The sequence below is a fragment of the Tamandua tetradactyla genome, chromosome X, assembly GCF_023851605.1.
Source record: "Tamandua tetradactyla isolate mTamTet1 chromosome X, mTamTet1.pri, whole genome shotgun sequence".
Classification (NCBI taxonomy): Eukaryota; Metazoa; Chordata; class Mammalia; order Pilosa; family Myrmecophagidae; genus Tamandua; species Tamandua tetradactyla.
Window position 1 is genome coordinate 22,257,545 of NC_135353.1, and position 15,849 is coordinate 22,273,393.

Consider the following 15,849-nt stretch of genomic DNA (forward strand, 5'->3'; position numbering starts at 1 on the left):
TGGAACCCAGGAGCAAGGGACAAACAGATGCCAGCCACATGACAACCCAGCTGACAGGTGTTCCCGACCCATTGACTTTTCTTGAGTTAAGGTATCTTTCTCTGGATGCCTCAGTTTGGACATTTTTATAGGCTTAGAACTATAAACTTGTAATTTATTAAATTCCCTTTATAAAAGCCATTCCAGTGTGAGTATAATGGATTCTGGCAGCTTTGCAAACTAATACAGGTACTGTGCACCAGCTAATTTACCTGATTGCTAGATACAGTTGATCATCTCTCTTTCCTTAAAATATTTGCTTCATTGGCTTTTATGTTAACATACTTTCCTGGTTTTCTCCTATCTCACTGGCCATTTTTCAGCCTCCTGTTCATCTTCCCAACCTCTTAATGTCAGAGGCCCGAAGACATAACCCTTGACCTCTTCTCTGCTTTGTCTATATTCATTTCTTGGTGATCTTATTCTGTCTCATAGTGGTATATGTCACAAGAACTTTCAGCTCTTTAGACTTGTATGTCTAGCTTTTTATGTGACTTGTCCACTTGGATGTCTAATAGGCATTTCAAACTTAACATGTCCAAAAATGGACTTCTAATCAGGAATTTATTACATTAAAAATGAACAGTTCTAAGGCCATGAAAATGTCCAAATTAAGGCATCAAGATGAACATAACTTTGCTGAAGAAAGGCTGATGGCATCTGGGGTTCCTCTGTCATATAGAAAGGTACATGGCTGGCATCTGCTGATCCTTCACTCTGGGTTGGGTTGCTTTCAGTTTCTGATTTCAGTAGCTTTCTCTCTGAACTTCTGTTGGTCCTTCCTTTTCTGGGGAAAACTCTTTAAGCTCTTTGTGTCCTGTGGGTCTCCTCTCAGTGTTCTGGGGCATCTCTCTCCTGCCATGTCCTTTATTTGGTTTCATCTCTGTGCTCTCTGTATCAGCTCTCTCCAAAATGTCTCTGGGCATTTCTTGTCTCTCTAAACATCTCTGAGCTCTCTGAGGTTCAGTTGTCTTTTATCCTGTCATAAAGTATTCTAACAAGGGGATTAAGACCCACCTTGATCACATTTGGATCACATCTTCATGGAAACAATCTAATCAAAATTTCACAACCCAACAATAGGAAATGTAAATCAAAACCACAATGAGATATCATCTCACACCCACCAGAATGGCCATTATCAATAAAACAGAAAGCAACAAGTGCTGGAGAGGTTGTGGAGAAAGAGGCATACTTATCCAAATGGACATTTGCACACCAATGTTTATAGCAGTATTATTTACAATTGCCAAAAGATGGAAACAGCCCAAATGTCCATCAACAGAAGAGTGGCTAAACAAGCTGTGGTATATACTATGATGGTACATTATATAGCTGTAAGACAGAATAAAGTTATGAAGCATGTAACTATATGGATGGAACTTGAGGGCAATATGCTGAGTGAAATTAGCCAGAAACAAAAGGACAAATGCTGTATGGTCTCACTGTTAAGAGCAAACATTAATTAGTGAACTTGGAGAATTTCAAGTAAGAACAGAAGTCAACAGAAGATTGAAATAGGGTAGATATTGGGTAACTGGAGCTGAAGGGATGCAGACTGTGCAACAGGACTGATTATAAAAATTCAGAAATGGATAGCACAATACCACCAGATTGTAGCACAATAATGTAAGCATACTGAATGAAGCTAAATGTGAGAAGGATAGAGGGAGGAGATCTGGGGGCACAGATGAAACCAGAAGGAAAGACAAATGATAAAGACTGAGATGGTATAGTCTAGGAATGCATGGAGGGTACAATTATAGTGACTAAATGTACAAATTAAAAAATGTTTTTGCATGAGGAAGAACAAAGGAATGTCATTACTGCAGGGTGTTGAAAATAAATGGTAATTCATATTTTTAAATTTTAACTTATGTATAACACTAAAGTAAAAAATGTTTATTTGGTCCAAAATTTATATTTTGACTAGTGCATTTCCTAATATAACTGGTGTGGAGAGTTAAATTGAACACCATAAGTACATGGAACCTTGAGTAGGGCATGAGATTTTGTTGGCTTGTCCAGAGTGATGCCCTGATAAATCCCAGAGTGATTTGAACAGTGAATGAAAAAGTATTTGCAATGTCCCCTTTGGGGCATTGTGCAAAAGGGGAAAATTCAACTTCCCCAAGTTGAATTCTTGATATTCTCACAAGCAGTGGGGACAACCAAAGCAATAGACTGAGCCCCCAATCTTGGGGGTTGTTCATATGAAACTTAACCCCACAAAGGATAGATCAAGCCTACTTAAAATTAGGCCTAAGAGTCACCCCCAAGAGAACCTCTTTTGTTGTTCAGATGTGGCCTCTCTCTCCAGCCAACACAATAAGCAAACTTACTGCCCTCCCCCTGTATACATGGGACATGACTCCCAGTGGGGTGGACCTTCCTGGCAACATGGGACAGAAATCCTAGAATGAGCTGGGACTCAGCATCAAGGGATTGAGTAAACCTTCTTGACCAAAAGGGGGTAGAGTGAAATGAGACAAAATAAAGTGTCAATGGCTGAGAGATTCCAAACAGAGTTGAGAGGTTATCCTGGAGGTTATTCTTATGCATTAAATAGATATCATCTTGTTAGTCAAGATGTAATAGAGAGTCTGGAGGGAACTGCCTGACAATGTAGAGCTGTGTTCCAGTAGCCATGTTTCTTGAACATGATTGTATAACGATATAGCTTTCACAATGTAATGTGTGATTGTGAAAACCTTGTGTCTGATGTTCCTTTTATCCACCTTATCAACAGATGAGTAAAACATATGGATTAAAAATAAATAAATAATAGGGGGAACAAATGTTAAAATAAATTAGATTGAAATGCTAGTGATCAATGAAAGGGAGGGGTAAGGAGAATGGTATGTATGAATTTTTTTCTGTTGTCTTTTTATTTCTTTTTCTGAATAGATGCAAATGTTCTAAGAAATTATCATGATGATGAATATGCAACTATGTGACGATATTGTGAATTACTGATTATATACGTAGAATGGAATGATCATAAGCTAAGAATGTGTTTGTCTGTTGTTATATTTTTTTAAAAACTAAAAAATTAATTTAAAAAGTTTTTGCATGAGGAAGAACAAAGAAATGTCAATATTGCAGGATGTTGAAAATAGATCATCAGTCATATTTTAAAACTTCACCTTCTGTGTCAGGCTAATGCAAAAAAAATGTTTATTTGATACAAAATTCATATTTTGACTAGTGCATTTCCTAATCTAACTGATATGGACAGGTTAATAGAGCACCATGAGTACATGAAACCTTGAATAGGTTTCTCCAGTGTGATGCCCTGATAAATCCCAGAGAGATTTGAACAGTGAATAAAGAAGTATTTGCAAAGTCCCCTTGGGGGCATGGCAAGAAAGGGGGGAAATTCAACCTCCCCATCTGGAGAATTCCTGATATTCTGCAAGCAGTGGGGACAAAATAAATCAATAATCCAAGCCTCAATCTTGGGGGTTGTTCATATGGAACATCCCCACAAAGGATAAGCTAAGCCTACTTAAATTAGGCCTAAGAGTCACCCCCAGAGAGCCTCTTTTGTTGCTCAGATGTGGTCTCTCTCTCAGCCAACACTGCAAGAAAACTCAAAGCCCTCCCCCTCTCTACATGGGACATGACTTCCAGGGTGTAAACATTCCTGGCAATGTGGGACAAAAACCCTAGAATGAGCTGGGACTCAGCATCAAGAGATTGAGAAAACCTTCTCAACCAAAAGGGGGAAGAGAGAAATGAGACAAAATAAAGTGTCTGTAGCTGAGAGATTTCAAACAGAGTTGAGAGGTTATCCAGGAGGTTATTCTTATGCATTATATAGATATCCCCTTTTTAGTTTAAGGTGTATTAGAGTGGCTAGAAGGAAGTGTCTGAAAATGTAGAGCTGTGTTCCAGTAGCCATGTTCTTGAAGATGATTGTATAATGGTATAGCTTTCGCAATGTAACTGTGTGATTGTGAAAACCTTGTGTCTGATGCTCCTTTTTTATATATGTATAGACAGATGAGTAAAACATATGGATTAAAAATAAATAAATAATAGGGGGAACAAATGTTAAAAAAATAGATGGATACATAGGAAAAATTTACTTATTGCAAACTATGGACTATGGTTAACAGTAATATTTTAATATTCTTATATTAACAGTTAACAAATGTACTACACCAATACTGTGGGTCAATGGAGGGGGGTGGATAAAAGGTATGGGAAGATTTGGGTTTTATTTTGTTATTTTTATTTCCTTTCTGGAGTAATGAAAATGTTCCAAAATTGGTCATTTGGATGTATGCACAACTACTTGATGATACAGTGAGCCAGTGGCTGTATACCTCAAACGGTTTGTATGGTGTGTGAGGGTATCTCAATAAAACTGTATTTAAAAAAATTTTACACCCAACAATAGGTCTGCCCCCACAAGACTGGATTAAAAGGACATGGATTTTATGGGGTACATAATGGATTCAAACCAGCACACAGATCCCTGTATGGCATCACTCTGGATTCCTTTTTCCATCTTCACTCGTATCCCATATCCATCTAATCCTTTGGCAGACAATGTGACTATACCTTCAAAATATATTCAGAATCCATCACTATAACCTGCTTCAAGCCATCATGATCCCTCACCTGCATTATTGCAACAACCTTGCTGATTTCCCCAGTGATACCCTCGTCTTCTAGCTGTCTGTTTTGAATATAGTATTCAGAACATTTCTTCTTAAATGTTAACTTGGGTCACTCCACTGCTTGGAATCTTCTAGTCACTTCCCATCTCAGAGTAAAAGCCAAATTTCTGAAAATGTTTTCAAGGCTGTATACAACCTATATGTAAATCTAGTGGTTTAAAATAGGGCTTCTATTTTTTTTATTAGAGCTCTTATTTTCTTGCTATATAATCTATTGCATATGAATTGCAAATACAGCCTGTACTGGGTTCAAGGCTAACGCTTAAATAGTAAACCTTGATGGGCATTATCATGCAGTGATTTAATTTTTCTCTTTAGGATTAAGTTTTATCTATAGCCTTGAGAAATATTATTTCTTTAACTTATAGCTGTTTTAAATGTGTTCTGTCTCTAAAAATAATACAGTCATTTCCTCAAACATTTTTTAAAAACATATTTTTATTGAGAAATCACACACATACAGTTCATTCATGGTATACAATCAATAGCTCACAATTTCATCACACAGCTGTTTATCATCACCATGATCATTTTTAGAACATTTGCATCATTCCAGAAAAAGAAATAAAAAGGAAAAAACTCATGCATACCATACCCCTTACTCCTCCCTCTCATTAACCACTAGTATTTCCATCTACCCAATTTATTTTACCCTTTGCCCCCCTATTATTTATTTATTTATTATCCTTAATATTTTTACTCATCTGTCCATACCTTGGATAAAAGAAGCATCAGCCACAAGATCTACAAACACTTTTAAGGGCATATTATACCAGACACTGGGGTTACAAAAATAAGTAGAAAGAAGTTCACATCAATTATCTTCATTCACAATTGTAAATGAATATTTTATTGTGCTTATATATGTATAGACAACAATCCCACAAGAATTGCATATTATCCTTTAGACAGAAGCCAAGGGATGAACTGTATGCAGTGTAAATAAATCAGAAATGAAGCATTACTGTATTTCTTTTTATATTTCTCCTATCTTCTCTTTGTTCCTGTTTTATTTTTTGAGTAATATGAATCTCCTTATTCCTGGCCAGGTATTTGCTAGCTCCATCAGTCCTGTCTAGTTTCCCATTTTCTATTTTTAATATTTGTTCTCTTTTTCTGGCACAAAAGGTTTACATAGATCATATCCTCATTATCTTTCATTGCTAAATATGGTGCTTCAAATCTCTGGGTGCTTATAAATACAATTTCTGCTTCATCTATTTAATTCCCTAGCCATACAGCTATAGTTATAAGACAAACTGTTTAGTATATAAAAGAGAAATGATATTAAAGATGGAAAAAATAAAGCCATTTGCTGATAGAAGTGTTTTTAATACTTATCTATAGGTAAAGGTGAGGTTATTAAGTAATGAGCTTTGAGTGGTATGTTGAGTCACATTTCAGTGTTAGGTACATTGAGAAACACACTTTAAATTGTAAAGCATTTTAAATGCAGTATATAATAGAAGACCTATTTTTTCATCCTGCTATTACATGTCTGAATAGCCATGTTTCAGAAACTTACAATGTCATGTTGGTATAAAATTTCTTGACCCCTTCTTTTTATTATTTTCTCTCTTTGATTAGCTATAAGTATTCAGATGAAAACCACCTAACTTGTAAAGGACTCCCTATAGGAATTCCTGGAACATACACAGAAGTTGAATCTGACCTACACTTATTTGAAAAGTTGAAGTATGTATTCCATGTTATCATCTTGATTTTCTCCAAATCAACTATATAAATATAATATACTTAATCAATATTAATGCCTTTTCATCAATTTAAACTTGTCTAACATAGCTAAAAACTCTAAAAATAGGTAAGTTCTTTATGTTAAAATAATTCAGTGACCAATCATTAAGGGAATGACCATATTAAATCTACTAGATTTCAGGTACTGTGCCATGGATTTTGAAGTTTGAAAGAGATACATGGGAAACAAGAAGGGGTCACCTGGGGTTGATAGGTTGGCTGGCTGCTCAAGTGGGACCTTAAAGTAAGAATATTTTGAAATCAGAATGAAAGATAGATGTTAAAGATTGGAATGGTATAATCTAGGAATGCCTAGAGTGTATAATAATAGTGAAATGAACAAGGTACAATTTTAAAAATGTTTTTGCATGAGGAAGAACAAAGGAATGTCATTATTGCAGGGTGCTGAAAATAGATGGTAATAAATATTTTAAAATTTCAACTTATGTGTGAGACTAAAGCAAAAAATGTTTATTTGTTACAAAGTTTGTATTTTGACTAGTGCATTTCCTAATACAACTTAGGTAGATAGTTTGATTGAATGCCATAAGTACTTGGAATCTCAGGTAGCACATGAGATTTTGTTGGTTTGTCCAGAGTGATGCCCCAATGAATCCCAGAGTGATTCGATCAGTGAGTGGAAAAGTATCTGCAAAGCCCCCTTCGGGGAATGGTGAGAATGGGGAGAAATTCAACTTCCCCAAGTTGAATTCTTGATATTCTCACAAGCAGTGTGGACAACCAAAGCTATAGGTAGAGCCCCCAATCTTGGGGGTTGTTTATATGAAACTTAACCCGACAAGGGATAGGTCAAGTCTACTTAAAATTTAGGCCTAAGAATCACCCCCAAGAGAGCTTCTTTTGTTGCTCAGATGTGGCCTCTCTCTCCAGCCAACACAACGAGCAGTCTTACCACCCTACCCCTCTCTACATGGGACATGACTCCCAGGGGTGTGGACCTTCCTGGCAGCATGGGACAGAGATCTTGGAATGAGCTGAGACTCAGAATCAAGGGATTGAGAAAAACTCTAGAATGAGCTGAGACTTAGCATCAAGGGATTGAGAAAATCTTCTCGACCAAAAGGGGGAAAAGGGAAATGAGACAAAGTGTCAATGGCTGAGAGATTCCAGAGTCAAGAGGTTATCCTGGACGATATTCTTATGCATCAAGTAGGTACCATCTTGTTATTCAAGATGTAATGGAGAGGTTGGAGGGAACTGCCTGAAAATGTAGAGCTGTGCTCCAGTAGCCATGTTTCTTGAGGATGATTGAATAATGATACAGCTGTCACAATGTGACTGTGTGATTGAGAAAACCTTGTGTCTGATGCTCCTTTTATCTACCTTGTCAACAAAGGAGTAGAACATATGGAATAAAAATAAATAATTGGGGGAACAAATGCTAAAATAAATTTAGTTTGAAATGCTAGTGATCAATGAAAGCGAGGGGTAAGGGGTATGGTAGGTATAATCTTTTTTTTTTTCCTTTTCTTTCCTGTGTTCGTTTTCTTTTTCTATTGTCTTTTTATTCCTTTTTCTGAATTAATACAAATGTTCTAAGAAATGATGAATATGCAACTAAGTGATGATATTGTGAATTACTGATTATGTATGTTTATGTTTTATTTTGTTTCTTAATTTTTTAATTAATAAATAATTTTTTTTTAAAAGTAAAAATATTTTATGAAAGACACACAGTATAGTGTAATTAAAAGAACACAGATATTGGAGTCAGACTGACCTGTGGTTCAGATCAAGGCTTTGCTACATACTAGCTACATGATCTTACATAAGTCACATGATCTCTGAGTCTCAGTTTATTCTCATGTCATTTAATCCTCATTTTCAGTCCATGTAAATTGAAAATGAGGATTAAATGACATGATTAAATGACCATGTTAGCATGGTGCCTGCTCTCAATATATGGCATTCATTATTGTTTGTATATGTTCATAATATTTTTCTTCTATAAATAGCCCTTTTCATAAATGTGGTGTGTATTTTTGGTTAAAAAATATAAACTATAGATATACTATTAATAGTCTGGTGCCTATTATACCACATATTTCCCAAAGGTTTTCTGGAAATTAATTGCTTCATATTTTATTTACTTATTTTCTTGGTATTTGTGTTAGTTTGAAAGCTGTCAGAATGTGATATACCAGAAATGGAAAGTTTTTATAAAGGGAATTTAACAAGTTAAAAGTTTACAGTTCTAAGCCTATGGAAATGTCCAAACTAAGGCAGCCAAGGATAGATACCTTAATTCACAAAAGGCCGCTGGGTCTGTAACACCTCTGTCAATTGGGTAGTCATGTGGCTGGCATCTGCTGGTCCCTTGCTCCTGTGCTCCAATGCTTTCAGCCTCTGTTCCTTTGAGGGTTCCTCACTTTACTTCTCCAGTGCTGGCTTCCATCTCTTGACTTCCCTTGGCTCTCTCCAGGTTCCAGCTTAACAGCTCAAGGCAATGTCTGCTGGGTTCCAAGCATCTCCAAATGTTCATGTCTCTGTTCTCCAAGTCTCCATACCTATGTCAGCTCTGCTCTGAGTTTTTGTCTGTGCTCTCTCTCTCTCTGTTGGCTCTGAAGTTTCTGTCAGCTCTGTCATTTCTGGCTCTCTCCAATATATTTCTTCTTTTAAAGGATTCCAGTAAACTGATCAACCAAAACCCATCTGAAAAGGGTGGAGTCACATCTCCATCTAATCAAAAGGTCATACCCACAATTCAGTGTATCACATATCCATGGAGATGATCTAATCAAAATTTCCAACCTACAGTGTTGAATCAGGATTAAAAGAAATTGTTGCTCTCACAAGGTTGGATCAAGACTAAAACACGGCTTTTCTGGAATACATAATACTTTCAAACTAGCACAGCCCCTAAAAGAAAACACAAGATTGCAGGTCTAGGAACCAATAAGGTCTAACTCACTTCCATAACTTTCATCAAATTGCTTCATTCTGCAAAAGATGCTTCTTTTATTTATAGTATGGGCAGATGATAAAAAATGCTGACAAAAAACATCAAATAATAGGAGAAACAAAGGTTAAAATAAATTGAGTAGATGGAAATACTGGTGGTCAATGAGAGAGAGGGGTAAGGGATATGGCAGGTATAAGTTTTTTCTTTTTTCTTTCATTTTCTGGGGTGATGCAAATGTTAAACATGATCATGGTGAGGAATACACAACTATATGATGATACTGTGAGCCACTGATTGTAACCATGTCAAGAATGTTTGTACGTTTGTTTGTTGTTTACAATAAAATTATTTTTTCAAAAGTGTTTCCTCTTTTAAAGGACTCCAGTGCACTAATCAAGACCCACATTGAACAGGCAAAATAACATCTCTATCCAATCAAAAGCTCACATCCACAAATGGACATCAAAAGTTTCCACACAAAGGAGAGCCTTGGCCAAGACAGCGACTTAGCAATGAGTGGGATTTAGTTCACCCTCCAGAGCAGCTAATAAATAGCCAAGAACAGGACAGAACAACTGCTGGAGCCACGTCAGATATCAGACACACAGCATACACCAGTCTAGACCAGCTGGACCGGCTGTGAGCCCACCCAGAACCGTGAGTTTCCCAAGCAAGGACGACTGGTGCCCCTCCCCAACAGACTGCTTCTCAGAGGGGAAAAGAAAGAGAGTTTACCAGCAGCAGGGGCTGAGCACAACCAAACTACAATTGTGGAATTAATTAACAAATTCTGACTGCTAAACATAGGCTCCCAGTTCAGCTGAATCTCGGCTAAAAGCAGAGGTCCCTAGTTTTTGCCCTGGAGAAGAGGGGCAGGGCTGACAAAAAAAGAAAATAAAAACAGTTTTTTTTTTGGATTAGCAACAGGTCTCAGCCCTGAAGGAAAGGAGGGGGCACAAAGGACTTGGGGATGCACAGAACAATGTACAACTTAAGCTCTTGATTGGCAAACCTGAGGAATGGGGGTCCTGCTCTGAAAAGGATTTTTCTCTTTCGTTTTGGTGGCAGTGTTTCTATGGCTTGACTGCTCTTTGGATACAGCTGCAAGGCTTCTCTGGCTCCATTGCCCCAGGCATAGGGAGAATTAAGTTTGTTTGAGTGTTTGTCTGGAGTCTGTGCCTTCCCCAGGACAAGGGTGGAGCCCAACTCAGGTCCAATCCCTCCCTCATGGAGTTCAGACCCTAGGGTCTGGAAAAGTGAAGCAATTAAAACCCAACTACAACTTCTCCTCTGTCTCCAACACACCCCCAGCAGGAAGAGTCTGCTGAAGTTAAAGATACCACATCACTTTATGCGGGTGGGAACCGCAGGCAGACAAGCACCACATACTGGGCAGGATAGGAAAAACAGAGAACTTTCATAGGAAAGCCTCTCAATCTGCTGGATCTCACCCTCAGGGAAAACTGATGCAGATGACTCTTTCCTCCTGACAGGAGGCCAGTTTGCTCTGGGAAAATCTGGCTGGGGTCTATAATACCTAAGTAGACCCCCTAGTGGGGGAAAAAGACACCATACAGGCAGGGCAAGAAACGAGAAAACAAGAAATGAAAAATTCTGATCCGTTATGCAAAACCTAAGCTAGACGTCCATAATTAGTTGAATTAAATATCAAAGAAGACATAGACCACAAAGTCATCCAGCAAGAAAATCCTAGGTAAAAAAAGTGACAGTAATCTCCAGAATAAACTAAATGAGGTAATTAAATGCCTAGATGCCAACAAAAAATAATGAATCATACTAGGAAAATTGAAGACAAGGCATAGTCAAAGGAACAAACCAACAATTCAAATGAGATACAGGAGTTTAAACAATTGATTCAGAATGTTCGAACACAGATGGAAAACCTCATCAAAAATCAAATCAGTAAATTGAGGGAAGATACAAAGAAGGCAAGGAATGATGAAAAAGAAGAAATTGAAAGTCTGAAAAAACAAATCACAGAACTTATGGAAATGAAAGGCACAGTAGAAGAGATGAAAAACAATGGAAGCCTAAAATGTCAGATTTCAAGAAGCAGAAGATAGGATTAGTGAACTGGAGGACAGGACATCTGAAATCTGAAAAGCAAAAGATTATATAGGTAAAAGAATGGAAAAAATGAGCAGGGATACAGGGAATTGAATGAAAGACAACATGAACTACATGAATATATGGGTTGTGGGTGTCTCAGAAGGAGAAGAGAAGAGAAAAGGAGGAGAAAAATTAATGGAGTAAATTATCACTGAAAATTTGCCAATTCTTATGAAAGACTTAAAATTAGAGATCCAAGAAGTGCAGCATGCCCCCAACAGAATAGATCCAAATAGAAATAACCCAAGACACTTACTAATCAGAATGTCAGATGTCAAAGAGAAAGTGAGAATCTTGAAAGCAGCAGGAAAAAAGCAATCCATCACATACAAGGGAATCCTAATAAGACTGTGCATAGATTTCTCAGCAGAAAGCATGAAGGCAAGAACACAGTAAGATAATATATTTAAATTACTAAAAGACAAAAACTTCCAACCAAGAATTCTATATCCAGAAAAACTGTCCTTCGAAAAATGGGGGAAATCGAAACATTTTCAGAAAAAAAAAATGACTGAGAGAATTTGTGACCAAGAGACCAGCTCTGCAAGAAATACTAAAGGAAGCACTAAAGACAGATAAGAAAAGATAGGAGAGAGAGGTGTGGAGAAGAGTGTAGAAAAAAAATTATCAGTAAAGGTAAAAAGAAGAAAAATGAGATATGACATATGAAATCCAAAAGGCAAAATGGTAGAACAAAGTACTGCACATACAGTAATAACACTAAATGTTAATGGATTAAACTCCCCAATCAAAAGACTGGCAGAATGGATTAAAAAACAGGACCCATCTATATGCTGTCTATAGAAAATGCATCTTAGACCCAAGGATAGACACAGGTTCAAAGTGAAAAGCTAAGAAAAGATATTTCATGCAAATAACAATCAGAAAAGAGCAGGTAGCTATACTAATATCCAACAAATTAGACTTCAAATGTAAAACAGTTAAAAGAGACAAAGGAGGACACTATGTACTAATAAAAGGAACAATTCAAGAAGAAGACATAAGAATCACAAATATTAAAAAAAGAAACATAAATATTTATGCACTGAGCCAGCATGCTCCAAAATACATGAGGCAAACACTGAAAAGAGAAATAGACACATCTACCATAATAGTTGGAGACTTCGATTCCCCACTGTCATCAATGGACAAAATATCTTGACAGAGGATCAATAAAGAAACAGAGAATTTGAATAATATGATAAATGAGCTAGACTTAACAGACATTTATAGACCATTACACCCCCCAAGAGAAGGATAAACCTTTTGCCCAAGTGCTCATGGATCATTCTCAAGAACAGACCATATGCTGGGTCACAAAGCAAATCTCAATACACTTAAAAAGACTGAAATCATACAAAACATTTTCTCAGATCATAAAGGAATGAAGTTGGAAATCAATAATAGGCAGAGTGCCAGATAATTCACAAATATATGGAAGTTCAACAACACACTCTTAAACAACAAGTGGGTCAAGGAAGAAATTACAAGAGAAATCAGTAAATATCTCGAGGCAAATGAAAATAAAAACATGACATATTAAAACTTATGGGATGCAGCAAAGGCAGAGCTAAGAGGGAAATTTATTGCCTTAAATGCCTATATCCAAAAAGAAGAAAGAGGGAAAATTGAGGAATTAACTGCTCACTTGGAAGAACTAGAGAAAGAACAGTAAACTAACCCCAAAGCAAGCAAAAGGAAAGAAATAACAAAGATTAGAGCAGAAATAAATGAAATTGAGAACATGAAAACAATCGAGAAAATGAACAGAGCCAGAAGTTGGTTCTATGAGAAAATCAATAAGATTGATGGACCCTTAGCGAGGTTGACAAAAAGAAGAAGAGAGAGGATGCAAATAAATAAAATCAGAAATGGAAGAGCAGACATAACCAATGACCCCACAGAGAAAAAGGAAGTAATGACAGGATACTATGAACAACTTTATGCTAATAATCATGACAATGTAGATGAAATGGATAACTTCCTAGAAAGGCATGAACAACCAATATTGACTCAAGAAGAAATAGATGACCTCAACAAACCAATCACAAGTAAAGAAATTGAATCAGTGAATAAGAAATTCCCCTAAAAGAGAAATCCAGGACCAGATGGCTTCACATGTGAATTCTACCAAACATTCAAGAAAGAATTAGTACCAATCTTGCTCAAACTCTACAAAAAAACTGAAGATGAGGGAAAGCTGCCTAACTCATTCTATGAAGCCAATATCACCCGCACATCAAAGACAGACAAAGATATTACAAGAAAAGAAAACTACAGACCAATCTCTCTAATGAATATAGATGCAAAAATCCTAAACAAAATTCTTGTAAATCAAATCCAGTAGCACATTAAAAAAATTATACATCATGACCAAATAGGATTCATCCCAGGTATGCAAGGATGGTTCAACATAAGAAAATCAATTAATGTAACACACCATTATCAACAAATCAAAACAGAAAAACCACATGATCATCTTGACTGATGCAGAAAAGGCATTTGACAATATTCAACATTCTTTCTTGTTGAAAACACTTCAAAGAATAGGAATAGAAGGGAACTTCCTCAACATGATAAAGGGAATATATGAAAAACCTACAGCTAACATCATCCTCAATGGGAAAAAACTGAAAACTTTTCCCCTAAGATCAGAAACAAGACAAGGATGTCCACTATCACCACTGTTATTCAACATTCTGCTGGAAGTTCTAGCCAGAGCAATTAGGCAAGAAAAAGAATTACAAGGCATCAAAATTGGAAAGGAAGAAGTAAATCTCTCACTTTTTGCAGATGATATGATATTATATGTCAAAAACGCTGAAAAATCCACACCTAAACTACTAGAGCTAATAAATGAGTACAGCAAACTGGCAGGTTACAAGATCAACACTCAAAAACCTGTAGTGTTTCTATATACTAGTAATTAACAATCTGAGGGGGAAATCATGAAAAAAATCTCATTTACAATTGCAACCGAAAGAATAAAATATTTAATAATAAATTTAACTAAAGAGATAAAAGACCCATCCAGAGAAAACTATAAGAAATTGTTCAAAGAAATCACAGAAAACCTAAGTAAATGGAAGGGCATACTGTGTTCATGGATTGGAAGACTAAATATAGTTAAGATGTCAATTCTACATAAATTGATTTACAGATTCAATGCAATACCAATCAAAATCCCAAAAAGTTATTTTTCAGAAATAGGAAAACTAATAACCAAATTTATCTGGAAGGCAGGGTGCCCCAAAGAGCTGAAAGTATCCTGAGAAAGGTAAATGGAGTTGGAGGTCTTATGCTACCTGACTTTAAGGCTTTTAACAAAGCTATAGTGGTCAAAAGAGCATGGTACTGGCATAAAGATAGATATACTGACCAATCGAATTGAATGGAGTATTCAGATATAGACCCTCTCATCTATGGACAATTGATCTTTGTAAGGCAGTCAAGCCAACTCACCTGGGGCAAAACAGTCTCTTCAATAAATGCTACCTAGAGAACTGGATATCCACATGCAAAAGAATGAAAGAGGGCCCATATCTCACAATCTATACAAAAATTAACTCAAAATGGATCAAAGACCTAAATATTAAATCTAAGACCATAAAACTGTTAGAAGAAACTGCAGGGAAATATCTTATCAATCTTATAATAGGAGGCGGTTTCCTAGACCTTACATCCAAAGCACGAACATTGAAGAAAGAAAGAAAGAAATGGGAACTCGTCAAAATTAAACACTTTTGTGCATTTAAAATTTCATCACTTTTGTGACGAAAAGAACTTCGTCAAGAAAGTAAAAATACAGCCTACACAATGGGAGACAATATTTGGAAATGCTATATCAGAAAAAGGTTTAGTATCCAGAATATAGAGAGATTGTTCAACTCAATAACAAAAAGACAGACAACACAATAACAAAATGGGCAAAAGACTTAAACAGACACTTCTCAGAAGAGGAAATACAAATCACCAAAAGGCACAAGAAAAGATATTCAACTTCCCTGGCTATTAGGGAAATGCACATCAAAACCACGATGAGATATCTCACACCCACCGGCATGGCCATTATCAATAAAACAGAAAATGACAAGTACTGGAGAGGATGTGGAGAAAGAGGCACACTTATCCACTGTTGGTGGGAATGTCAAATGGTACATCCACTGTGGAAGGCAGTTTGGCAGTTCCTCAGGAAGGTAAGTATAGAATTGCCATATGACCCAGAAATACCATTGCTAGCTATCTACTCAGAGGACATCAGGGCAAAGACATGAACAGACATTTGCACACCAAAGTTTATAGCAGCATTATTTA